At 39.9% G+C, this 26,878-nt stretch overlaps 1 protein-coding gene across 1 annotated transcript in view; it reads left to right on the forward strand.

Annotated features, from left to right (window-relative positions):
- Positions 1–2,523: 2,523 nt before the first annotated feature.
- NR3C1 (nuclear receptor subfamily 3 group C member 1) overlaps positions 2,524–26,878 on the forward strand; it is a 471,612-nt gene continuing 447,257 nt past the window's right edge. The window contains exon 1 of the mRNA XM_030827143.1: positions 2,524–2,619. The gene's annotated coding sequence lies outside the window, so the exon portion shown is untranslated. The remainder of the gene's footprint in view (positions 2,620–26,878) is intronic.

Below are 26,878 nucleotides of genomic sequence, written 5' to 3' on the forward strand. Positions count from 1 at the left end.
TCAGAGAATGGAGCACCTGTTTCAGAATGAGGGCCAGGTTTTTTAAAAATTGAGATGTTGAGTGCTCATAGCAGACCTGCCAAATCTGTATCTTGTGAAATGTGCTCTGGGTGTCTATGAGTTTAAAATTTTTCCCAAAAGAGTCTTCAGTAGACTAAGATATGGGAATTATTGATTAAAATGAGGAGATAAGATGTAACTCGGCGGTGACTTAGCTGTCACAGCCACTTTCCTACAGATTGAGGCAGAAGGAGGCAGGTGCATTGTCTGAATGTTACAACAGTAAGTAGAGCCAAGAAGGGAGACATCCTAACCTCTGCCCACCAGTTTACCACCTTTCTCTGTGGTGGCTGATGAGCTGCTAGTTAGATTTCTCTTAGCTGGCCAAACCTAGAATTGAGGCGATTTTATTGATTTCTGAGAGAAAATATTCTTGGTGGTGGCAAAAGGGAAGTGGATTGGGAGCCTGTTCTTGTAGGTGTTTAAAATGGAAAATTCCAAAGTTTTGTTTTTCAAGGAAGATATGGTACCTCTTTAAGAAATTCATAATATGTTAGCATGGGATGTAGTTCAAGAACTTGGTATTGGCCAGGAACAATGGCTCATTCCTCTAATCCCAGCACTTTGGGACACCGAGGCAGGTGGACCACCTAAGGCCAGGAGTTTGAGACCAGCATGGCCAACATGGTGAAATCCTGTCTCACCTAAAAATACAAAATTAGCCAGGTGTTGTGGCGCATGCCTGTAATCCAGCTACTTGGGAGGCTGAGGCATGAGAATCCCTTGAACTCGGGAGGTGGAGGTTGCAATGAGCCGAGATCGCACCATTGCACTCCAGCCTGGGCAACAAGAGCAAAGCTCCATTTAAAAAAAAAAAAACAAAAAAAACTTGGTATTCTCTCTCTCCTATTTCTATTGCTGTGTAAGTGTGTCCCATTTGAGAATGAGAGAATTGAGGCACAGAGAGGTTAAGCTGCTTTTTCAGACTGACAACCAGAAAAGTGGAGAGCTGAATTTTAAACCTAGGAAATATAACTCCCTGCCACATCAGAGTTCTAAACCCTTGCTTCTCAAAGAGCATTTTCTGGACCAGCACCTTACATGAATTTTTGAGAAATGCCCAACCTCAGACCCCACCCCAGACCTACTTAATGAGGCTGCATTTCGACAGATTTGTAAACACACTGAAGTTTGAAAAGCACAAGGCATTTCTCCAAGTGTGCTCTAGGCATCACTAGCATGGAAAACACTTGTGAGTGCTAGCTAACTATATAGATTTCAGGCCTACCAGAAATCTCTGCAGCTGGGTTCAAAGATGCTGCATCATCAACGAGTTCCTAGGCGATGACTCTGTATGCTTAATCTTGCGAACCGCTGCTTTTAGTTCTCCTGCCCTGTGCTTTGCTTGACCATTAAAACAAGAAGGTCAAATTGGAGCAGGTGAATGAATTTTCTCCATCTAATGATGATAAAAGGAATTTGGAGAATAGCACAGGCAGCCAAATTAAGGACGGCCAAGGAGAAACCTTCTCTCTCTTGGCTTTACTATGTTTCAAACCCAGATTGCGGCATGGGCCTTTTATTTGAAGTCTAATTTTGTTTGGTTTTATTTTGTTTGGTTTTTGTTGGCTTCATTTATAAGGATGCCTTTGTGAAAATCTATACTATTTCTATCAGTGACTCCAAAGCCAGAGCTCAAGTTGTTTATTTTACCTTGGACTTATTCACATATTTTCCTCCTCTACAAACCAAAAAACATGAAGTCGTGTCTCAACATGCTTCAAAGCACTCCACAGGAAGGTACCATGTTGAGAAAGGTATGGAGCACATCTGATCGACTGAGGTGGGTGACTGTGATAAGTATAACCTTAAAGTCATGCAGAGTGAGGCAGGTGATGCTGATCAAGTTCTTGTCTAAAGTCTGTGTTGACACCATTAGAGAGTCCAGAGGTTGAGAAAGCAGCAAAAAAAAAAAAAAAAAAAAAAAAAAGTGAGAGAGAGGAGGATCTTAAGCTATTAGTTGTAGTCCTGTTCTGTCACTAGCTGTGAGAGTTACTTAATTTCTTCAAAGCCTAGTTTCCTCATTTGTTAAAGCAGAGGGTTTTTCAGGTACTTCAATTGCAATGACCAAGAGGGCCAGGCAGGTAATGTAAATGCGTGAAGTCAGCGGCAAATCAGGAGGAAGTACAAGCCACTGAGAGCATGCGCCTCCTGAAGGCAATCAAGCGCAGTTCTTCCTGAAACACAGTACCAGCCAAACAAAACAGATCTGCGGCTGAATTTAACCCAGGATAGACTGTCTGTCGGGGTCCTTCCAGCACATAGCCAAAAGTTTTAGAGTTTGTTAGCCATTGGGGTTCAACATGTCCATTGCATACCAGTATTAAACCAGAATCAGGAGGAGATTGAGGAGACCCAATAGAAAATGTTGATGATCTCATTCCTGTTACTTAAACTGGGAACAAGTGGCAAGTTGCTGAGCTTCCCACAGACTAGCTGAGGACACAGTGCCAAAGAGGAACCTGCATTCTTTTCCCTAAATGTAATGAGGCTGAAAAAAGATTCTGAAGAAGATGTAGAGTTATTTTGGTAGAGCTTCCAAGAAGACTCTGATGCAAGGTAATGGGAAGGGGGGTTGAATCGTTTATTTTGTTCATTTTGCTCTGTCAGTGGGGGAGAGGGGGGGATTAAGATTTTAAATAAAAGTTGGTATGATAGCTCTCATTATAAAAATGCATGGTTTGGGTAACATCTCCAACCCTTTAATGGGAAATTCAGTTATTCTGTATTTCCAGGCATATGGTGGTTTCTCAATCAGATGTTTGATTATTAATTTAATGCATTCGTTCTCAAAGTGTGGCCCCTGAGCCAACAGCATCAGCAATACCTGTGAAGCTGTTAGAAATACAAATTCTCAGACTGTACCTCAGATCTACTGAATCGGAAACTTGTGACTGGCGTCTAGCAACGTGTGTTTTAATGAAACATCCAGGTGATTCTGATGCCTCCTAAAGTTTGAGAATCACTGGTTTAATATTGTTAATTGGAGCCACTGGCTAGGTCATGGGTCTGAGCAATGTTTCGATTCTGACATTATGCCATGTTCCTCATATTTATGGGTATTTAAGTCATTCATTTCCAAGTATAATGGGTCCTCTAAGTAATCAGTAGGGAGTTGATCTAGATGCCAAAATCAAAGCGATGCAATCGATTAAAACTGTGATTGAATAGAATTCATGCACATTCTTCAGGTAAGTGAAGGGTCATTCTTGTTACATATTCATTCCTTTTCAGTGCTTGTTGATTACACATGTTTTATTCTGTAGTATCAGGTTAAATGGTTCAGAAGCATCCTGTGTAAGCAGTAATTTGATGTAGCATGACTTCACTATATAACCCTTTATATAACATCATCAGTCCATCAGCAGGGAAAAAAAACAGCACACTCCTAAATAAAAGGGACCTGTCACTTAATTTTTCTCTGAGCATAGCAGTGGGAATCATTTCATCAATTTCTTTGCATGCAGGAACAATGCATCTCTGCAGTATACAGGTTTGTTAATGCCTGTTATTTTGAGATGATTACATTTTTTGCTTGTTAATATATAGTTCTCTTGTGATCTTAAAAATGTTTCCCATTAGTCATCATTGTTCTCATATGGTACCTGAAAGAATTAACCATGTCCGCTATGTAGACATGGTTAATCTACATCGGTGTTCATTTCTGAGACAAGAAGAAATGCTTAGAATTAGAACACAATGTGGGCTACTGCCTAGCAGTGATTGATTTATGAGGGCTTATAAATTGGTTGCTAGGCTTTCTAAGTGACATGCAATAGTAAGGGAAACTGAAAACACAGGAAATATTGTCTCCCATTTATTCCAGGATGCCTTATACTGAGATCTTGAATTTAGGCTCTATTTACTGCAAATGTTTACATGTCCTCTCTTTTGTCTCTGAAAACCACATAACACCAATTATGTTTTCTTTCTCTATATATAAACATGCAAATAGCTTATGTAATCAAATATATGTGTGCACAAACTGATTACTTAGAAAGTTAACAAGCCCTACAACCATTTTTTAGTGAATTGTTATAAATTGTCCTTGATTTCATAATTCTCAACAAAATGATCAAACTTCATCAACATTCATGGGATCTGCTGAGTCTCCTCTCGGTTTTTTTTTTTTAGCAGATTGGCTGGTCTATTAGAAGTAAGACTTGATTAACGTTTTTGAAGATTATCGCAGGCCCACTCTTTCCTTATCATTCATAGAATACTTAGCACATACTTAATTGGCAGGTGTTTTCTACGAATCTACAATGTGTGAGGCAATGCACCTGAGCACAAGATTTTTGGCAGTGACAAGATTGAGTTTGCCCTTCTCCTGACTAACTGGTGGTGTAGTAGAGACCACCAACTAGTTACCAGTGTTCATCTCCTCTTCTTCCTGGGTTTACATTTTGCAGCTTCCTTTGTTGCTGGGTGTGGCATGTGGCTGAGTTCTGCCAATGAGTAATGTAGGGTATGAGTACTTGTGGGATGCGTCATTCTACCCTGGCCCTAAAACGCTTCCAGGCACCCATCTCCACACACGCTTTCATGCCCCCTACGCTTCCCTAACTAGTTCGCTGGGAAGAAAGACATTGAAAAAATAGCAAAAGTGTTTGAGAGGTAAGAAGGTGAACTAGCAGACATGACCTTATATATAGGGACCTTCAGGTCTCAAAGTCCTCAGAAAGAAAAAAAAAATTTCATTTGGCTTGATTATTTGTTGTGAACTGTTACGAGTTTTACTTAAATGAGGGGAGACCGCAAAAGAGATTAAGCTGAGTATAGTGGAGACAAATCCAACAAATTAAGAAATGTGAGATTATGTAGACTCTAAGAAATTGCTTAATTTCTCTAATTCATTTGTATTAACAGAAGGACAGTGCTAGAGCACAAAAGCCAATGCAAGTGTCTTTTGTAGTCGTAGGCCACATGAGAATAACTGCAATTACTTATGCACACAGAGTGTGCGGCTCCTTTCCCTATAGTCTTTGAAAACTTTGACTATGCCATGTAAAATATGTACTTCAATAAGGAGGATCTTTCAGGAATGCTTTGTTCCCATACATAATTTGATCATTTAGGGGTTGCTTTGAACAGTGATATACAAGGGGGAAAGTGTTGAAGTGAGAGCAGTCTGCCAAGGTATAAAGGGGTTCATTGTCTGTAGATAACTTAAAAATGATAATAAACCCAACTGAAAGTTAGTCTGCTTATTATTACCATGCACCAGCAATTCTAAACAATGCCAGTGACTTAAAAAAATACTCTTTCCACCAGGGAAACCTCCTGGTAGAAAGGGGTTTACACAACCCGCTACCTTTGCTCCCCAACCCAGGTTGATATATACCACTAGACACCTTAAAGTATCTATTAAAGGCAGTTTTCAATAGCTTTCAGTATAACAAGAGATATTCTGCAATAGGAAATATTATATAATCATAGAATTTTAATAGTGCATTGCCCAGGAAAGTAAATCAGAGGCTATTTTTTCTGGCCTGAAAAAAAAAAAAGTGGAACCAATGACTTCAGGAAGGCTTCAAGCAAGAGCTTGTTCTTCAGATTTTTAAAAGACCTGACCAATATAATGCAACAAAGAAGAGGAAGCATTGGATAAGGGGGAGAGCAAATTCCAAAGCTAGCTAAGTGAGCCAAGACTGGAGATGACCTTAGGTAGAGATTAGTGGAATATGACAACAGCTCAGCCAAGTTGGTATAGCTGGCACAGGACTCAGGTGACAAGTGTCCAAATGTTCTGTTGTGTTTGGAAGTTATCAGGTCCTCATTAGTGTTAGTGTCACATAGTCAAAGCATTGGTTTTACAAATACTACCAATCTGCTGTGAATAACTAGTACCATAGTTTGGGACAGGGAAAAAATTAGATATACAACCATGGCAATTCATATGGAACACATGATCTGTGTTATAGTTCTGGGTTTTATAAGTGATGACTGCAGGGCCCCATTACGCTACACAGTGCTTGGTCATCCAGTTTGCAGTTGTGTGAAGCAATCTTGACTGTGCTGACCTGCCAACAGCAGGTCTGGGCTTAGTAATACGGGGGGCATGTAGGGCTCCAAATGCTGGATACCAAGCCTTAGATGATCAGTTTGATCTCTGCCTTTACCAGTTTAATATTCCATAAATTGTTGGTTTTGACCATAACTGGACCTCATTGAAATAAGGTGTCATGTGAGACTGACACCTCTTTTTTGTGCTGACCCACATCAAAGAATTTACAGAGGGATTTGAGAGGGAGTATGACCACCAGGTTCAGATACGTAAGAAAGTTAAGGAAATGAGATGATATTGAGAAAAATGGGCTTTCAACACCAGTTTAAATCATGGAAACTATGTTAATATCTAATGAAACCTCATTTGCCATGGCATAAACAACAATCATCAAACCTCAACAAGAACAGATAAAACATTATTGTATTTCTCATCCTTGAACATTGATCATTATTAGTCCTCAGTGAGCTACAATTTTGGGCATGCTGCTATCATGAATAGCCATTACATCATTATATTGGCCAATTTCAACAAGGTAAATATCAATAATGAAAGTAAGCTTACTTCTAATGTGGTCCTTCCCCTGCTGCAAAAACATATTGCAGTTCTTTAGAGTAAATGTAAGATGGAGTGAATAGTTGTCTAATCTGTTGTTACCTTTCTTCATCTGAGACACAGCATTAGAACTTCATTGGCAGGGAATTAAGGGAATCTTGCCCAACAAAAGCTCTGTGCAAATTCCCATCCCTTCGGTGCCAAACAAACAGAACAATGTTTGTAGAAACCTTTCCTGTTGAATTTTTAGTGTGGTTCCAAAAGCAGAGGCAGGGAGGATAAACCACCCAGGAAGGACACTGGAGGGAAGTGGTGAGGCACAGCATTTCTTATTAAAAGAAAGCCAGCATGGTAAATGGGCCCTATGTATGAGCCAGAATTGCAGGTCTATCAAAATTTCCACTGATGGGTCCAAGGATCCCAAAATCTTAGGTCAGCTTCTTATGCTAAGAATTGACAAAGCCCTTAGCACTCAAACTCTCTAGGCAGCCAGACTTGTAACTGGAATTTTAAACATACTTTTTGCAAGTTGCCAAAACCTTCATTTTTCTTTTTAAAAAATCTATTAAGCTAAATCTTTTCAGAAGATCACCATTTCTTTTTAGCGTTGCTGAAATTTTTTTAATGTGTCTCTTGGAGGCATAAACAATCAATGTAGCCATTAATTTGGAGGCCTTTCTCTCTGACAATGGTGCAAATTGAAAACTAATCATTTGAAAGACGTTCTGACTAATCAGGTCAGGGGGAGAAATGGAGAAATGAATAGTGTTCCTCATAGCCCAGCTAGAGAGGCTTGCTTACTTGCTATTTTTTTTTTTTTTTTTTTTTTTTTTTTGCTGTGAGTTTTAATTTAAGAAGAAAAAAGTCGGGGGAGAAAAAATGACAGAATATGCCAGTACTGCTTTTTCCAATGATACTTTTAAAATCTTCCCAAAATATAATATTTTTATTGGTTTTAAATATCTGAGGGCCCTTTCAATTTATTTTAGCCCCATTTTCCTTTTGTTTTATATTACAATACATATATATTTACTTTTTATTTCCTTTGGAAAGTTTCGTTAGTTTGAAGCATGTGAGATTTATTTAAGTGCTTTTCTCAGTGTCTGAGGCTGTATTATTGAATTGCAGAACTGGTTTTTAAGTTTACTAGTTATTCAAATTTGCTGTCCCCAGTAATCAAGTTATGGTCAAGGAATTCTCTTGCATAGGGAAAATGCTTTTACATTTTCTCTAATAGAACTAAGGTCTACCTTCCATCCCAACTCTGGATGTCCTTTTCTGGTTGGTGACCAAGGGCCAACAGAAAGAGAAAGGGAGCCTTAATGATGTTTTATAGAAAACTAACTATATCAAATAAACTCCACAAGCTAGAGTTTGGAGTCATATAAAGCATTTTCTAAGTTACTCAAAGTGTCACTGATTTGAAAACTCAGACTGCATTCTTTTTTTTTTTTTCTTAGACTTCCAAAAAGTTCTTAACTTTATTTTTATTTTTTATTTTTTTGGATCTAAACTTTTTTTTTTTATACTTTAGGTTTTAGGGTACATGTGCACAATGTGCAGTTTTGTTACATCTGTATCCATGTGCCATGTTGATTTCCTGCACCCATTAACGCATCATTTAGCATTAGGTATATCTCCTAATGCTGTCCCTCCCCCCTCCCCCCACCACACAACAGTCCCTGGAGTGTGATGTTCCCCTTCCTGTGTCCATGAGTTCTCATTGTTCAATTCCCACCTATGTGTGAGAACATAAGGTGTTTGGTTTTTTGTCCTTGCGATAGTTTACTGAGAATGATGTTTTCCAGTTTCATCCATGTCCCTACAAAGGACATGAACTCATCATTTTTTATGGCTGCATAGTATTCCATGGTGAATATGTGCCACATTTTCTTAATCCAGCCTATCGTTGGACATTTGGGTTCGTTCCAAGTCTTTGCTATTGTGAATAGTGCCGCAATAAACATACGTGTGCATGTGTCTTTATAGCAGCATGATTTATAGTCCTTTGGGTATATACCCAGTAATGGGATGGCTGGGTCAAATGGTATTTCTAGTTCTAGATCCCTGAGGAATCACCACACTGACTTCCACAATGGTTGAACTAGTTTACAGTCCCACCAACAGTGTAAAAGTGTTCTTATTTCTCCACATCCTCTCCAGCACCTGTTGTTTCCTGATTTTTTAATGATGGCCATTCTAACTGGTGTGAGATGGTATCTCACTGTGGTTTTGATTTGCATTTCTCTGATGGCCAGTGATGATGAGCATTTCTTCATGTGTTTTTTGGCTGCATAAATGTCTTCTTTTGAGAAGTGTCTGTTCATGTCCTTTGCCCACTTTTTGATGGGGTTGTTTGTTTTTTTCTTGTAAATTTGTTTGAGTTCATTGTAGATTCTGGATATTAGCCCTTTGTCAGATGAGTAGGTTGCAAAAATTTTCTCCCATTCTGTAGGTTGCCTGTTCAATCTGATGGTAGTTTCTTTTGCTGTGCAGAAGCTCTTTAGTTTAATTAGATCCCATTTGTCAATTTTGGCTTTTGTTGCCATTGCTTTTGGTGTTTTAGACATGAAGTCCTTGCCCACGCCTATGTCCTGAATGGTATTGCCTAGGTTTCTTGTAGGATTTTAATGGTTTTAGGTCTAACATTTAAGTCTTTAATCCATCTTGAATTAATTTTTGTATAAGGTGTAAGGAAGGGATCCAGTTTCAGCTTTCTACATATGGCTAGCCAGTTTTCCCAGCACCATTTATTGAATAGGGAATCCTTTCCCCATTTCTTGTTTTTGTCAGGTTTGTCAAAGATCAGATAGTTGTAGATATGCATTTTTAAGCATCACAATCAAACCACAGTATCACCTAATCTTTCGGATTAAGGAAAGGCCTTATGGAGTGAGGAGTAATATAACCTCTCCTTCAACAAAACGTAGGGGTTGGGGGAAGGTATAGGAGCTGCTACTAGTTTTAGTCCATTGGCTCAGTGAAACTTCAGAGCCCCCTCACTACACCACCATGCTGGAGCACTTTCACCCAAGACCCTTGCCAGCCCAGTGGAGCACTTTCACCTGTGGCCCCACTGCCACCCCATCGGAGCACTTTTGCCAGCAGCCCCTGATGGAGCATGATTGCCAGTGGAGAGGGAGCACCTCGGCCCCCTCAGTGCAGCCAGTGTTTGACATGGAGAAACCAGAGAACAAAACCACAGACCCAGTCCCAGTCCCTCCCAGAGTTAAAGCAGTCAGCCCAAGAGTGCCCAGCTGAGCCTCGGACTTCTGAAAGCATCCAGAAATGAAGCCAGTCGACTAAACCCAACTTATACTACTGTCAAACCTTTAAGGGCATTGAAAAATTTAAAAGCTTCAAACCAGCAGTGGTGTGTTGGAGAAAAAAATGTGAAGAACGTAAAAGTTAAAAGCCCCATCCAAAGGACAGCAACTTCAAAGGTTAAAGGAACATCAACCCACACAAATCAGAAAGAACCAGTGTGAGAATTCTATAACTCTAAAATCCAGAGCACCCCTTTACCTCCACATGAGCCCACTAGCGCCCCAGCAATGATTCTTAGCCAAAATGAAATGACTGAAATGATAGATACAGAATTCAGAATCTGTATGGCAAAGAAGCTCATCAAGATTCAGGAGAAAGTTAAAACTAAATCCAAGGAATCCAGTAAAACTATCTAAGAGCTGAAAGACAAAATAGCCATTTTAAGAAAGAATCGAACTGATCTTCTGGAATTAAGCTCCCTACAAGAATTTCATAACTCAGTCAGAAGCATTAACAGCATATTAGACCAAGCTGAGGAAAGAATCTCAGAGCTCATAGACCAGTTCTGCAAATCAACTCAGACAAAAATAAAGAAAAAAGAATTTTTTAAAGTAAAATTGTGGGCTGGGCATGGTGGCTCATGCCTGTAATCCCAGCACTTTGGGAGGCCGAGGTGGATGAATCACAAGGCCAGGAGATCGAGACCATCCCGGCTAACATGGTGAAACCCCATCTCTACTAAAAATACAAAAAATTAGCCAGGCATGGTGGCAGGTGCCTGTAGTCCCAGCTACTTGGGAGGCTGAGGCAGGAGAATGGTAGGAACCCGGGAGGCGGAGGTTGCAGTGAGCTGAGATCGCACCACTGCACTCCAGCCTGGGCAGCAGAGCGAGACTCTGTCTCAAAAAATAAAATAAAATAAAATTGTAAAGGCACAGTGGCTCACATCTGTAATCCCAGCACTTTGAGAGGTCGATACCTGTGGATCACTTAAGCTCAGGAGTCCAAGACCAGCCTGGGCAACATGGTGAGACCACATCTTTATCAAAAATACAAAAATTAGCTGGGCATGTTGGTGCACACATATAGTCCCAGCTACACAGGAGGCTGAGGTGGGAAGATCACTGGTACCTGAAAAGTCAAGGCTGCAGTGGGCCATGATTGCACTAATGCACTCCAGCCTGGGTGACAGAGTGAGGCCCTGTCTCAAATAAATGAATAAATAAAATCTCCAAGAAACAAGAAACACGGAGACCAAGAAACATGGTCTCCAAGAGACCAAATCTGTGATTCATTGGCATTCCTGAAAGAGCAGGAGAGAGAGTAAGCAACTTGGAAAATATATTTTAGGATATAATCCACGAAAATTTCCCCACTCTTACTAGAGAGGATGACATGAAAATTCAATAAATACAGAGAACCCCTCTGAGATACTATTAATAATAACCAGAGAGAAGAGTCAGGTCACTGGTTTTTTTTTTTGAGATGGAGTCTTGCTCTGTCACCCAGGCAGGAGTGCAGTGGCGCGATCTCAGCTCACAGCAAGCTCCACCTCCCGGGTTCATGCCATTCTCCTGCCTCAGCCTCCCGAGTAGCTGGGACTATAGGCACCTGCCACCACACCCAGCTAATTTTTTTTTTTTTTTTTTACATTTTTAGTAGAGATGGGGTTTCACCATGCCAGCCAGCATGGTCTTGATCTCCTGACCTCATGATCTGCCCACTTTGGCCTCCCAAAGTGCTGGGATTACAGGCGTGAGCCACCGCACCCAGCCTGAGTCAGGTCATTTATAAAGGGAACCCTGTAAAGCTAGCAGCAGACCTCTTAGCAGAAAATTTACAAAGCAGAAGAGACTGAGGGCCTATTTTCAGCATCATTAAAGAGAAGAAATTCCAACCAAAAATTTCATATCCTGCCAAACTAAGCTTCAGAAGTGAAAGAGAAATAAAATCCTTCTCAGACTAAGCAAATGCTAAGGAAATTTATTGCAACTAGACCAGCTTTACAAGAAGTCCTTAAGGAAATGCTAAACATGGAAACAAAAGAATGACACCTGCTAAAACAAAAACACACTTAAGCACACAGCCCACAGACACTATAAAGCAACTATACCAATCAAGTCTACAAAACAACCAGCTAACAACACAATGAAAGAATCAAAATCTCACATATCAAAACTAACCCTGAATGCAAATGGTCTAAATGCCACCACTTAAAAGGTATAGAGTGGAAAGCTGGATAAAAAGATGAGACCTGGCCGGGCGTGATAGCTCTCGCCCATAATCTCTGCACTTTGGGAGGCTGAGGGGGGTGGATCATTTGAGGTCGGGAGTTCAAGACCAGCCTGGTGAGACATGGTGAAATCTCATCTCTTTTAAAAATACAAAAATTAGCCAGGTGTGGTGGCACATGGCTGTAGTCCCAGCTACTTGGGAGGCTGAGGCAGGAGAATGGCTTGAACCCAGGAGGTGGAGGTTTCAGTGAGCTGAGATCATGCTGTTGCACTCCAGCCTGGGCAGTGGTGCGAGACTCCGTCTCAAAAAATAAAAAATAAAAAACAAAAGACAAGACCCAACTGTCTGTTGTCTTCAAGAGACCCATCTCAAATATAATGACACCCACAGGCTTGAAGTAGCAGGATGGAGAAAGATCTACCATGCAAACAGAAAACAAAAAAGAACAGTAGTCACTATTCCTATATCAGATGAAACAGACTTTAAATGAATAACAATTAAGAAGGAAAAGAAGAGCATTACATAATGATAAAGGGTTCAATTCATGAAGAACACAGACCTATCCTAAGTATATACACACTCAACACTGGAGCACTCAGATTCATAAAACAAGTTCTTCTCTAACTACAAAAAGACCTAGACAGCCACACAATCATAATGGGAGACTTCAATATCCAACATCCCACGGACAACATTAGAATATTGAGGCAGTAAACTAACAAAGAAATCCTGGACTTTAACTTGGCACTCAACCAATTTGACCTAATAGACATCTACCTAATATTTCACCCAACAACTATAGAATATAAGTTCTTCTTATCTGCACATGGAACATAGTCTAAGATCAACCAAATGCTCTGTCATTAAGCAAGCCTCAATAAATGCAAAAAAAAATTGAAGTCATACCAAGCACACTTTCAGACCACAGTGCAATAAAAAAAGAAATTCATATCAAGGTGACCTCTCAAAACTACACAAATACATGGAAATTAGACAACTTGCTCTTGAATAACTCTCGGGTGAACAATGAAATGAAGGCTTAAATTTAAAAAAATTTGAAATTAATGAAAACAGAGACATGACCAAAATCTTTGGGATGCAGCTAAAGCAGTGCTAAGAGGAAAGTTTATAGCACTAAATGCCTTCATCAAGAAGTTAGATTTTAAATTAATCTAATATTGTACCTACAGGAACCAGAAAAAAACTGAACTAACCCCAAAGCTAACAGAAGAAAAGAAATAACTAAAACTAGAGAAGAACTGAACAAAATTGAGGCTCAAATCCATACAAAAGATCAATGAAACCAAGAGTTTCATTGGTTAGAGTTAAAAGAATAAAAAAGTTTGATAGACTGCTAGCTAGACTAATAAAGAGAATAGCCAAGTAAGTCCAATCAGAAATGACAGAGGTGACATTACAATCAATCCCACAGATATACAAAAGATCTAGAGAAAATGGATAAATTCCTGGAAACAACCTTCCTGGAAATAACCTCCCAATATTAAACCAAGAAGAAAGTAAAAACCTGAACAGACCAATAACAAGTTCTGAAACTGAATCAGTTATAAAAAACCTGCCAACTGAAAAAAGCCCTGAACCAGACAGATTCACAGCCAAATTCTACCAGAGGTATGAAGAACTGGTACCAATCTTACTTAAAGTATTTCAAAAACTTGAGAAGAAGGGGCTCACCTCTAACTCACTCTACAAAGCCAGCATCAGCCTAATACCAAAATGTCGGCAGAGACACAATGAATAAAGAAAACTGCAGATCAGTATCTCCGATGAACATGCTGAACAGATATCTTCAACAAAATACTAACAAACTGAATCCAGAAGCACGTCAAAAATTAATAAACCACAATCAAGTAGATTTTATTCCTGGGACAAAGGCTGGTTCAACATATGCAAATCAATAAATGTGACTCATCACATAAACAAAATTAAAAACAAAAATCATATGATTATCTTGGTGGATCCAGAAAATACTGTTGAAAAATCCAACATCCCTTCATGATAAAAACACTTAACAGACTAGTCATCAAAGGAACATACTGCAAAATAATAAGAGCTGTCTATGAGAAACACATAGCCAACATTATACTAAATGGGCAATAGCTGGAACCATTCTCTCTGAGAACTGGAACAAGATAAGGGTGCCTACTCTCCTCACTCCCATTCAACGTGGTACTGGAAGTCCTAGCCAGAGCAATCAGGCAAGAGAAAGAATCAAACATTCAAACAGGAAAAAAGAAGTCAAACTACTTGTATTTGCTGATGATACAATTCTATACCTAGAATACCCTAACCACTCTGCCAGAGGGTTTCTAGAATTCATAAACAATTTCACTAAAATTTCAGGATACAAAAATCAATGCACAAAAATCAGTAGCATTTCTATACACCAATAATGTTCAAGCAGAGAGTCAAATCAAGAACACAATCACATTTTACAATAGCCACAAAAAATGAAATACCAAGAATACAGCTAACTAAGGAGGTGAAAGATCTCTACAAGGAGAACTACAAAACACTGCTCAAAGAAATCAGAGGTGATACAAGCAAATACAAAAACATTCCATGCTCGTGAATTGGAAGAATCAATATTGTTAAAATGGCCATACTGCCCAAAGAAATTTATAGATTCAATACTATTCCTAACTACCAATATTATTTTTCACAGAATTACAAAAAACTATTTTAAAATTCATGTGGAACCAAAAAAGAGCCCAAATGTCCAAAGCAACCCTAAGCAAAAAAAAAAAAAAAACAAAGGTGGAGGCATCACATTGCCTGACTTCAAACTATACTACAGTAACCAAACTAACAAGGTACAGGTATAAAAACAGATATGTAGACAAATGGGACAGAATAGAGAACCCAGAAATAAAGCTACACACCTACAACCACCTGATCTTCAAAGATGGCAAAAACAAGTAATGAGGAAAGGACTCCCCATTCAATAAGTGGTTCTGAGGTAACTGGCTTGACATATGCATAAGAATGAAACCAGATCCCTGCCTTTAACCCTACACAAAATTAATTAAGATGGATTAAAGATTTAAATGTTAGACCTCAAACTACAAAAATCCTAGAAGAAAACCTAGGGAATACCCTTCTTGACTTTGGCTTTGGCAAAGAGTTCTTGGCTAAGTCCCCAAAAGCAATTACGGCAGAAACAAACATTGACAAGTGGGACCTAATTAAATTAAGAGCTTCTGCCCAGCAAAAGAAACTATTAACAAAGTAAACAGACAACCTACAGAATGGGCAAAAATATTCACAAATTATGCATCTAACAATGATTTAATATCCAGAATCAATAAGGAACTTAAATCAACAAGAAAAAAACAAATAATCCCATTAAAATGTGAGCAAAGGACATGAACAGGCACTTTTCAAAAGAAGACACACGAGCAGCCAACAAACATATGAAAAAATACACATCATCACTAATCATCAGAAAAATGCAAATCCAAACCACAATGAGAGGCCATCTCATACTAGCTAGAAAAGCTGTTATTAAAAAGTCAAAAAATGACAGATGCTGGCAAGTCTGGAGAAAAGGGAATGCTTATACACTGTTGGTGAGAATGTAAATTAGTTCAGACACTGTGGAAAGCAGTTTTGAGATTTTTCAAAGAACTTAAAAAGCAGAGCTGCCATTTGACCCAGCAATCCCATTACTGGATGTATACGCAAAGGAAAATAAATCATTCTACCAAAAGGCACATTCACTTGTATGTTCATTCCAGTGCTATTGACAATAGCAAACATGTGGAATCAATCTAGGTGCCCATCAACGGTGGACTGGATAAAGACAATCTGGTATATATACATTGTAGAATATTATGCAGCCATAAAAAAACAAAAATCATATCCTGTGTAGCAGCATAGATGCAGCTGGAGGCCATTATTCTAAGTGAATTAACACAGGAGCAGAAAACCAAACACTGCATGTTCTCACAAGTGGGAGCTAAACACACATATGCATGGGAATAAAGATAGGAACTATAGATACTGGGGAATGACTTGAGGGAGTAGAGAGGAAGGGATGGAGGTGTGGGCTGAAAAACTACTTACAAGGTACTGTGGTCACTACCTGGTCGATGGAATCATCCATACCTCAAACCCCATCATCATACAATATACCTTGTAACAAACCTGCACCTGTACCCCCTGAATCTAAAATAAAAGTTGAAACTATTCAAAATGATGATAATATTTTTTAAAAGTTCAGACTGACAAGAAATATGAAGATTAATGTTGATTTCTAAGACATTTTTGAGCCACTAGGTCTTAAAATTAACTTCACTTACAAAAATCAACCTTTATTTTCTAAGTTGGAAATAACTTCAAAGCCTAGGATTTGTGAGTTTGTGTAGGAGACGTTTTGGCTATGAATCTCTATTGTTCTCAGACATCAGGAGAGTTTATTTCTCAGTCCCTCTCTAATACTCTGTGGCTGCCAGTGTTGAGCTCTTGTATACAGTCACATCTTTGCTCTCATTGGCATCTTTGAGCCTGTCCATCACAGGTTGAGAAGCTGCCATGATTAGTAGCATTCTCCTAGTGCCACCTCCTATGGATGTGTAAGTCTTTACAAAGTATATGTACCACCTGTTTGACACTTTTTCTGCCTTAAGGTGGTAATTTTGTCATTTAACCTCATTGATGGTGGAGATGACATGAGCTCAGTGACTCCCGGTGATGAAAGCAGCCTGCAGGAGTGACTGGGATTCTCCAGCTTCCATGTCACTCACAGTGACTTCCAGCTCTGGAATACGCAGCCAGCCTCCTAGACTCCACCTTGTGTACATTACCCACTCTCTTTGTTCACCTAGAATTTATGCAATCCTAGAGGCTGGATTTTATTAGCTTGCCTGCCATTCAACACTGTGTACTCCCGTTGGGCTGAGTTCATACTAGATGATGTTAGGAGCAACTGAATTCCCTAACTGCCTAGGGTGACCTTATAATTTATCATCCAAACCAGGACACTTTTGAGCAGGAAAAAGGGTAGTGTTAATAATGATGCTGAAACAGTAGCCTGGGACTTCTCTGGAAAACCCAAATTGTATTGTACCCCTACTTCCAACCTATGTGTGGGTACTGTGTTCCATATACCACTCCCTGAACCAATCAGCGGTGGCCAGTAGCGTGCTGATTGCAACTGAAAAGGTTATCAGCAGCTGAAAATACTTATGGAGGAAGAAACATGTCTGGGAAATTCACTATCAAGGGGGAAACCTGGACACCAACCCTAAGACCTCCCACATCCAATCAGTTCTCAAGTCTTGCTGATTCTGTCTTCTAAAGATCTCAGGTCATCTATTCATGTTCCTCTATCCCTAGTATCTTCACTTTGGTTGCTGCCACCATCATCCTTCCCTTTGAGTATTGCAATAGCCTCCTAAATGTTTCCCTGTTCCAGTCTTGCCCTCATCTAATCAATGATCTAGATAGAAGACAGCAATTTTTCTGAGGCCAAAGCCATGCACTCTGCTAGGCACAGGGGATTCAGAAGTGAATGTCCAAGTCAGGATCACTCCAAGGTACTTACCTTCTTGCAGCAGAGACAGATGGTGAACAAGTAAACTAATAAATAATAATTTCAGACTTTGATATGAGCCATAGAGATAAGCAAGAGAGAGGGATGATAGGAAGAGAAGGTGGCAGGGAGGAGGCTACTTAAGGGTTGCAGGGAGGAAGCTTCTCTGGGAGTGATTTTGCATCAGATTTGAAGGATGACACAAGATAGTCATGTTGAGGGTCAGGGAAAGGGCATCCCAGGAAATGCGAAGAAGGATGTAGAACACCCTGAGAAAGGGTATATTCAAATGTTTTCGTTTCTTTGTTTTGAGACGGAGTTTCACTCTTGTTGCCCTGGCAAAAGTGCAATGGCACGATCTTGGCTTACTGCAACCTCTGCCTCCCAGGTAGCTGGGATTCCAGGTGCCCACCACCACGCCCAGCTAATTTTTTTGTATTTTTAGTAGAGATGTGTTTTCATCATGTTGTCCAGTCTGGTCTTGAACTCCTGACCTCAAGTGATCCGCCCACTTCGGCCTCCCAAAGTGCTGGGATTACAGGTGTGAGCCACTGCGCCCGGCCTCAAATGTTTTTAAGTAGCAGAATGGGAGACCTGTGTGGCTGGCAGTCAGTAAACAAGGGGAGAGTGGTTTGCAATCAAGTTGAAGTGTAGGCAAGGGCCAAGTTACCTGGTGCCTTGTAGGCTAAGGAGTTTAGATTTTAATTCGAAGAACAACACAAAGCCTTTAAATAGTATTAAGCAGAGGAGCTAATTGAACCAATTATCTTTTTTAAAAATCAACTTTGTCTTCTGTGTGAAAAATAGGTTATGGGTAAAAGGGACATTGAATAGAAGCCTGGAGTTCTCATTCAGGTGGGAGAGGATGGTGGCTATGGGAATGGAGTGAAACTTTTTTAATTTTATCATATTGGTGGCATTTGTGATTACTTAGATAAATGTTTAAACTTGCATCTTTCAAATCTATCTCACACTCCTTTTATTATCATCTTGACTGCACAATTTGTGTCATATGTTGTTTATGTCATTCAGTGTTTGTCAAAGCATTCTTTCTTTTTTTTGAGACGGAGTCTCGCTCTGTCACCCAGGCTGGAGTGCAGTGGCGCAATCTCGGCTCACTGCAGGCTCCGCCGCCTGGGTTCACACCATTCTCTTGCCTCAGCCTCCCGAGTAGCTGGGACTACAGGTGCCCGCCACCATGCCCGGCTAATTTTTTGTGTGTTTTTAGTAGAGACGGGGTTTCACCATGTTGGCCAGGATGGTCTCAATCTCCTGACCTCATGATCCACCCACCTCGGCCTCCCAAAGTGCTGTGATTACAGGCATGAGCCACCACACCCAGCCAAAAGTATTCTTTGAAAAACAGATTTTTGGTCGGGCACTGTGGTTCATGCCTGTAATCCCAGCACTCTGGGAGGCCAGAGCAGGTGGATCATTTGAGGTCAGGAGTTTGAGACCAGCCTGGCCAACATGGTGAAACCTGGTCTCTACTAAAAGTACAAAAATTAGTCAGGTGGTGGTGGTGCACACTGTAATCCCAGCTACTCAGGAGGCTCAGGCAAGAGAATCACTTGAGCCTGGAAGGTGGATGCTGCAATGAGCTGAGACTACGCCACTGCTCTCCAGCCTGGGTGACAGAGTGAGACCTTATCTCCAAAAAAAAAAAAAAGAAAAGAAAAACAGATTTTTGATTTATGTTTTTTATATGCATTTTTATGTCAGCCAACTACGAGGTATTTAATTTTAGAGACTGTGTACTGAAAGTCTAGAAATGCTATAGATGTCTAGAAAATGGCTAGAAATTCTATCCCAGTGGATCTCAAACTCAGCTCCTGACTTTGATTTCGATAGAGTGTGGGAAATCCTGTTGAGTCTGCTAGCAGTCTCCTGTGGCAGTGGCGGTGGCTTTCTGATTGCCAACACAATGAAGAATGTATTTAATTTTGGAGTAAATTATTGAGTGTTCCAAAGCCAAGGAACTATGCTTTTCAGTATCTGGTGAAATGAGGTGCCATCATGTCAGAAGGATGACTGTGTGTGTGGAGGTGGATATCCATCTATCTGTCCATTCATCCATGCATATACTCAGATATACAAATTCATGCCATGGTGAAGGGGGCTATTGCATGTAGAGGCTGTGAAACAACATACAGTCCTGCTTACCTTCCATTATTTAAAAAGTTAAAACCTATATTCTTTTTATATTTGCTAGTTCTCTCCAAAAAGGGGTGACAGTTAACTTGGTTGGCTGAATCCTAGTTTGAACCTGTTTAAGAATTGGGCATTTACTTATTTGCAGAGCAGCAGAAATGCTTTTCTGAACTCTCTTGATACATCACTCTGTGCCAGGAAGACACATGTAATTCAGATATGTCTGGGCCCATTTCAGCATACTGGCTGTCAGAAGTCTGCAGGAGGAAATACCTTCTTGATTAAATTCTCCAAGGCTGACATTTTTTGCTGCTCAGCCTGCTGAATGATTTCACATATGGTTTTTGCAGAGTCAGAATTCTTCAGTGATGTACAGGACACTTTCTTTCTTGGCAGCATGAAGTTCTTTTGGCCACCAGGGTGGGGAAGTTATTTTAATGTATGAATAAGGGGCAATTTTAGTTAGAAAAAGAGACTTACCTCTTGGTCATTTAAAATACATTTTAGGCCAAATAATCATGATATGAGGAAAAAATTCGCACCATCATTTAATGAATTTCAGGTTTTTACAAGGGTTCTGCTCCTACTCCCCATTTTTCTTCCTAATGAATAGCTCTGGAATAGAGTTTTGAATGATTTACTAACTTTCATATCCAGCAGCCCCCTACAATTTTGCCATTTTGTAAGTGCATTATATTGACCTTACCTGCAGATCATTTCCTTGAACTGTATTTTTGCTAGATGTGGCCCTGGGGAAAAATATAGTCAAACAAACAAACAAAACACGGTCCTGTTCTAGACCCACCCAGAATGATATAATAGTAAGTATCTTCCATATTCAACAGTGATACTGTTTTGAGAACTCACAGCCGGTTTGAGTTTAGTTCAGTTCAATGTTTTCTTTCTGTTTTGGTTCATAATTTCCCAGGGGCCTACTACTTCTGTGCTTAGCTTGAAACGTAGTGTTCTTCTAGCAGAGAATGCTATCTGGTATATTTAAATCAATTAGGAGACCTGAATGAGAAGCTCAGTTATAGACAAAGATAACAGATTACATTTTTATTAGGAAATCTTGAGTTATTAAGAATGTTTTTGTAAATTGAAGACACGAAAAAATCTCATTCGTTGCCTGGGCACTGTATTTTGCCTAACCACATCATTTCGCTTAATTCTCTTAGAAACATTGAGTTGCATATTTTTATCCCTGTGTCAGTTGTTGGTGGCTCTGCTACAAATAAGGTGACCAACCCAATTAGGACTTACGGGTTTTCCTAGGACATACGATTCTCAGTGCTAAAACCAGGACAAGTTGATGGCCTTAGAAATTACCTTATTAGTGGCCTAAAACAAAATGATCATTTCTCATATTTCTGCAGGCTGGCCTAGTGGGGCTTCTGGGGGCATCACTTGGGCCCCTTGTGTGACTGCTTGGTGGAGTCTGGATGGGGTAAGATATCTGGGCCTCGGCAGAGATGGTTGGGCATCTCCTTCCATTGGGGTCTTTTGTTCCAGACTTATTTGCAGCCTGGAGGCCTCAGGGTTCCAAGAGGGCAAGAGCAGAAGCTACAGGGTCTCTTGAAACTGCTCAGAAGTCACACAATGTCACTTCCACCACATTTAGTGGTCAAGACACAGAGGCAGCCAAATTCAAAGCATGGGGAAATAGAATTCACCTTTCAATGGAAGGAGTGGAGACTGGACATTTTTAATCCATCACAATCCCTGTTATATACATTAGCATTCTGAGAGTCAGTAAATTTAAGTAACTTTTCTAAGACCACACAACTCCTAAGTGGCAGATCCAGGATTTGAACCTAGGTCTCTATGCCTGAAAAACCCATGCTCTGATGCTTCCAGATGTGGTATAAATATACTATCCCAGCATCCGATAATACAGAGAGCAACTGGGCATTTTCTTGCTGTTCTGGGATGGGGTAGAAGAAATAAGGGTGGAGAAGGAAGAAGGAAAAGACAGAGAAGCAATGATTTGTGACTTCTGGACAGCCCGAAGTCATAGAAATTCGTCCAATATGTTTTGAGACTATAACTCATACTTGCCCAATTCTGTACAATGTGTTTGGGCTCCTGCTGTCCTCCCACCCCTACTTGAGTACAGCTTTATTCCCCAAAGTAAATGCTTCCAAGGGCCTCAGATTTATGCTCTTCTTGGCCTTGATGCTTATCTCATGCTCTTAGACACTATTCTCATGTTTGTTCTACCGAGGCATTTGCGTCCCCTCCTACAGTTGAGAGTTTGAGAGACAGTTGCTCTAAGACAGTTGTTTTCAAAGTAGGCAAGTCCCTGAGAGCTTTCAGGGAGTCCATGGAATCAAAACTACTTTTATAGTTCTCAGATATTGTTTGCTTTATTCTACTCTCATTCTTTGAGTGTAAATTGGAGTTTTTCAGAAACTACGTAAGGTGTGATACTGCAGCAGATTGTAGCAGAAGCAGATGAGAATTCTACTGTTTTCTATTAAGACAGACATTAAGGAGATTTGAAGAAAATCTGTTTTCTCTTGTTTTGAGAAAATAGTTATTTTTCATTAAAAATATTACATATGTTAGCATGTAAAAGTTTTTATTATAATTTTAAATGAATTAATGCACAAATATTTTTAAAGTTTCTCAGTTACTTCCTATTAAGTGAACTATCTGTTAATAAAATGCACATAAACTAAAGCTCCTTGGGGTTATCAAAAAATTAAATTTAAGATGGATGAAAGCAAAAAGGTTGAAAACGATTTTCACTATCATTTTACTAGCTGCCATTTTCTGAGCTCCTATATTTTTCTGCACATTCTCATTTAATCCTCACAGCAACTTTATCTGGAAAGTATCCCATTAATCCCCAGCTCCCAGAGGAATGAACTGGTGTGCAAAACCATTAGTCACACAGCTAGTGTTCTGTGGAGCTAGAATTTGAAGGCAGTCCACCTGACTCCAGAGTTAAACTGAGAAATAAATAATCATGCAATAATATAACTGTTGCTTTTCTGGACCAGAAGAAAGAGATACACAGAGATCTAAAGGACTTGCATGAGTCATTTGAGGTGGCTTGGGCAGCCAGCAACAATGACTTTCTCCTGGCCTGTCTCATGAAAAGTTGACTAGTCATAGCAACTTGTCCTTTTAAAGTGCAGTTTTGTGAAAAAGAAATTCCTTCAAATTCAAGTGTTGTTCTTAACCTAGTAGTGGTTTCCGTTCCTCTTATAACAAGCATTTCTACTAACTCTTTATGCAAACTGAGTACTCAACAAAAAAGAAGCATTTGTTCATCCAATTATCACATTCTAAACTGCAGAAATAAATGCTTATTGACTTAAACAAATTTCCCGATTACTTTAGCGATCAGCCTGTGCATTTTGTTTGTTTGGGTCTAACTGGTAATAGTAAAACAATATTCGCTACCGCCTATTGAGCACTTATGTGTCAGGCACTAAAAGGGAGACTTCACAGACTTTATAATCATGATCTCCCTGCATCCTCAAAAGAATCACTTGAGGCAGGCAGTGGTGTTATCCTCTCTACCTTAGAGATAAGGAGATGGGGCTTATAGAAGTTAAGCTGCTTGCCTGAGGTCACCCAGCTAGCAAGTAGGTGACTCAGGAATCGAACCAGGTCTAGGTTGTTCCTAGGATCATGTTTTGAATCATTATTCTCTGCCAGCCCCGTTAAAGGCAATGTCAATTTGTCTATGGAAAGGAGGTCTCCGAAGTAGACTTGAAGTAGCCCAGATAAATTAGGAAAGAAACAAATGCTATTTTACCTTCAAAGATTTTAAGGAAAAACCAAGAGATGCAACCCACTCATGTAATGAGAAAACAGAAGCAATCATTTAATTTTATCCTTAACCCTTCACTCACACCTCGCAGTTAAAAGTATGCAGGCAAAAGGCATAAAAATTGTTCTCATCTCTATCTGGTACAACCCAGGGATATTTTAAGGTGGCCAACAATGCCAACTGAGTTTTGATTTTAATTGTATCAGGCAGGCCTTCCTTCTGACCTTCCTTCCTTTAATTTTAAAGTGTCATGATCATGTCCAGTGTCAGAGGTGATGGGAAAGCTGAGGATCCAGACGTGTCAACAACAGATGCATGCACTGCTGGAACACTGGAAAAAGAGAGTCGATAGGATTTCCCTTAGGGCTATGCTCCAGGTGCACTAGGAGGGGATGAGGACAAAATTCTCTCGTGATGTGATTTATTTTGGGTGCTGAGCTAACCAAGTGCTTTCAGCAGGAGTTCCAATGGCAAATTTTGGCTTTAACAACCTGGACAACTTTTTGATTCCTGATAAGCATTCAGGTTGTTGCTACTGTTGTGAAAGCTTAGAGTCTTGGCACAGAAAAGGATTCTCTCTAGTCCAGCCTCTTACATAATTTGAATAGCATTTATAAATTGTGCTTGAGCCATGATGCAAAGGAATTCAATATACTGTTAAGACATATCTGACCAGAGCAGCTTGTTGTTGCTTAGGAACCTCATATCAGAGACACAAAACAGACAATTTTTGCCATTCTAAATCCACGCACTTAATTATCTCCACTCTAAATTAGCTCCAGAAACAAAAAAAATGAATGAATGTGTCCAAATCTGGATAATGTAAGCAGATGACCAGAAGGTGGAGGGTTGTGTGCATGGACTTCTCCTCTGCTGCCTTCTGCCTGCTCTGATCTCCTGTCCCAAGAAAGCAATTAATCGATCAGAGCATGCTACGTCCAGTAGTGCTTTCTGGCCATTGTTTTTAACACAGTGATGCCTGGGAGTATCTCTTTGGTGCTCTGTTATTTGAGCAATTTTATTGAGCCCCATAATTCTTTGGAACTTTTATGTAGTTAAAACTGTAATCAAAGGCAGAATTTATGCAGTCATCTGGCTGCTATGCTAGATAATAAGATCAGAGGTGGATTCTTGTCTGTGTCACCTTAATGCCTCCATCCCAAGTGCCTTGCAAATGGTGAATAAGTAAATAACGTTAAAACAGTAATAGATATGAGCTCTTACTGTGTGTCAGATAGTACACCAAGGGATTTATCTAACTCCCTTAAGAGGTAGGTATTACTGATATCCCCATTTTGCAGACTAAGGGGTACAGTCCAAGGCCCAGTTCCCCAGCTAGTGGGCAGTAGAGGCCGTGAATTTAACCATTAGTACTACACTGCTTCCAAATACTTCCTGACTGAACAAACATTTTGTAATTTTTATTGTCTCCCTCTCTCTTTCCCTCTTCACCCGCCCCACCATGAGTCTTAGCTGTTGGCCTTCTTTTTTTCTCTGAATTAACTGGCTGGCTTAGAAGAGCACAGGGAAACCATTTTCTTGTTCACCTCTGAAATCCTCAGTTACTTTCAGGTTTGTCAGTTGCTGTAGAATCATTATTTTATGCACAGCAGCTCATCCGGGTTCTAAAGTATGCGCTCATTTCTCTACCAGCACCCATGTCCAAGTCCATTATACCTGGGGACATTTCAGTTTTGTTTGCTTTTATTACTTTGCTCTTCTATGCCTGAAGTCAAGATGAAGTGGCCTTGTTTGTTCACCTTCCTATATCCCTTCTCAAGTGGAGGAAGCCTGGGGGAAGCCAGGCTTTTTATTTTTATTTTTTAAGTTTAGTTTTGTTTTTGTTTTGGAGCCATGAATAACATTTTTCAAATTCTGTTTGCTAATTTCAAATCTACTTAAATTCTTAAGCACTGGCAAGGCAAACATTTCTTGGTCCCATGCAATGGCTTTGGGGAGGAGCTTGGGGCACATTCAGGCCAGGGTAATAAGGAAGCAGAGGGGAGCAATGGAGAGTAGGTAATATAGATACAGAAAACTCTAGGCCAGGCACGGTGGGTTATGCCTGTAATCCCAGCACTTTGGGAGGCCAAGGTAGGCAGATCACCTGAACTCAGGAGTTCATGACCAGCCTGGCCAACATTGTGAAACCCCATCTCTACAAAAAATACAAAAATTAGCCGGGTGTGGTGGCACTCGCCTGTAATCCCAGCTACTTGAGCCGAGATTGCGCCACTGCACTCCAGCCTGGGCAACAGAGTGAGACTTCATTTAAAAAAACAAACATAAAAACTCTAAACTGCACAACATTTCAAGGAAAGCCTGGAGCTGACCTGTTACTCTCCTTGGTTGCACCATGGCACACACGTGTGCAGATACCATGAACAAAATTCAAGGTGATCGCTAACTCTAGAAACCTCATCTGAGAAAATAAGAGAATTCTTACTGACAGTGACAGCCATATGACTTGACCAGTTTACTTAAACCTCTATTCTTTCCCCTGTAGAAAGGAAGCAGTTAAGGGCTCTATATCACAAATCTGATGTGGGGATTAAATTAAATAAAATGTGCAAAGCACTTGGCATGTTTTCTGGTCCACAGCTCACAACAAAAGATAGGAACTTCTTCTTCTGCTGGCCTGCTCTACCATTTGACATTCCAAGCATGAGAGAATCACTTCTATGGGTTTAGGCACCACCCCTTGTACTCTTCCGAAGAGTATTTTTAAAGCATTAGTATTTAAGTATTAATATTAAGTATTAATGTATTAATATTGAGTATTAAAGTGTTCAAATATCTGTGGGTTTTGGCACCACCTCTTGTACTCTTCCCAAGAGTATTTTTAAAGTAGTCCTTTAATATATTATTTCATATTAATTTATCAGCATTAGGATAGGAATCACTAAGTCTCCCCAGGAGTGAAAAATAAAAGAGTGACTATCATTTATTGAGTATATATTATATTCCAGGCAACAAGTTAAACACTCTGTGTTCAATATATCATTAAATCTTCTCAACAACGTTATGAGGAGCTAATTTAAAGGGCTGAATAACTTATCCGAGGTCATTTGGCCAGAAAAGGTAGAATTGAGATGTTAACCCAGAATTGCCTAACACCAAAGCCAATACCCATGTTACAGTACTCTGTGACCCCCAATGTTTTGATGGTAAAGAAGAGGTCCGGAGAATACCAAGGCAGGCCAGGCCTATTTCAAGTTCCAAGGTAAAGGCATAGGATCATCTGGCAGGAGCAAGCTATAAGAGCTCC

This window comes from Nomascus leucogenys, chromosome 2 (assembly GCF_006542625.1).
Source record: "Nomascus leucogenys isolate Asia chromosome 2, Asia_NLE_v1, whole genome shotgun sequence".
NCBI classification, from domain to species: Eukaryota; Metazoa; Chordata; class Mammalia; order Primates; family Hylobatidae; genus Nomascus; species Nomascus leucogenys.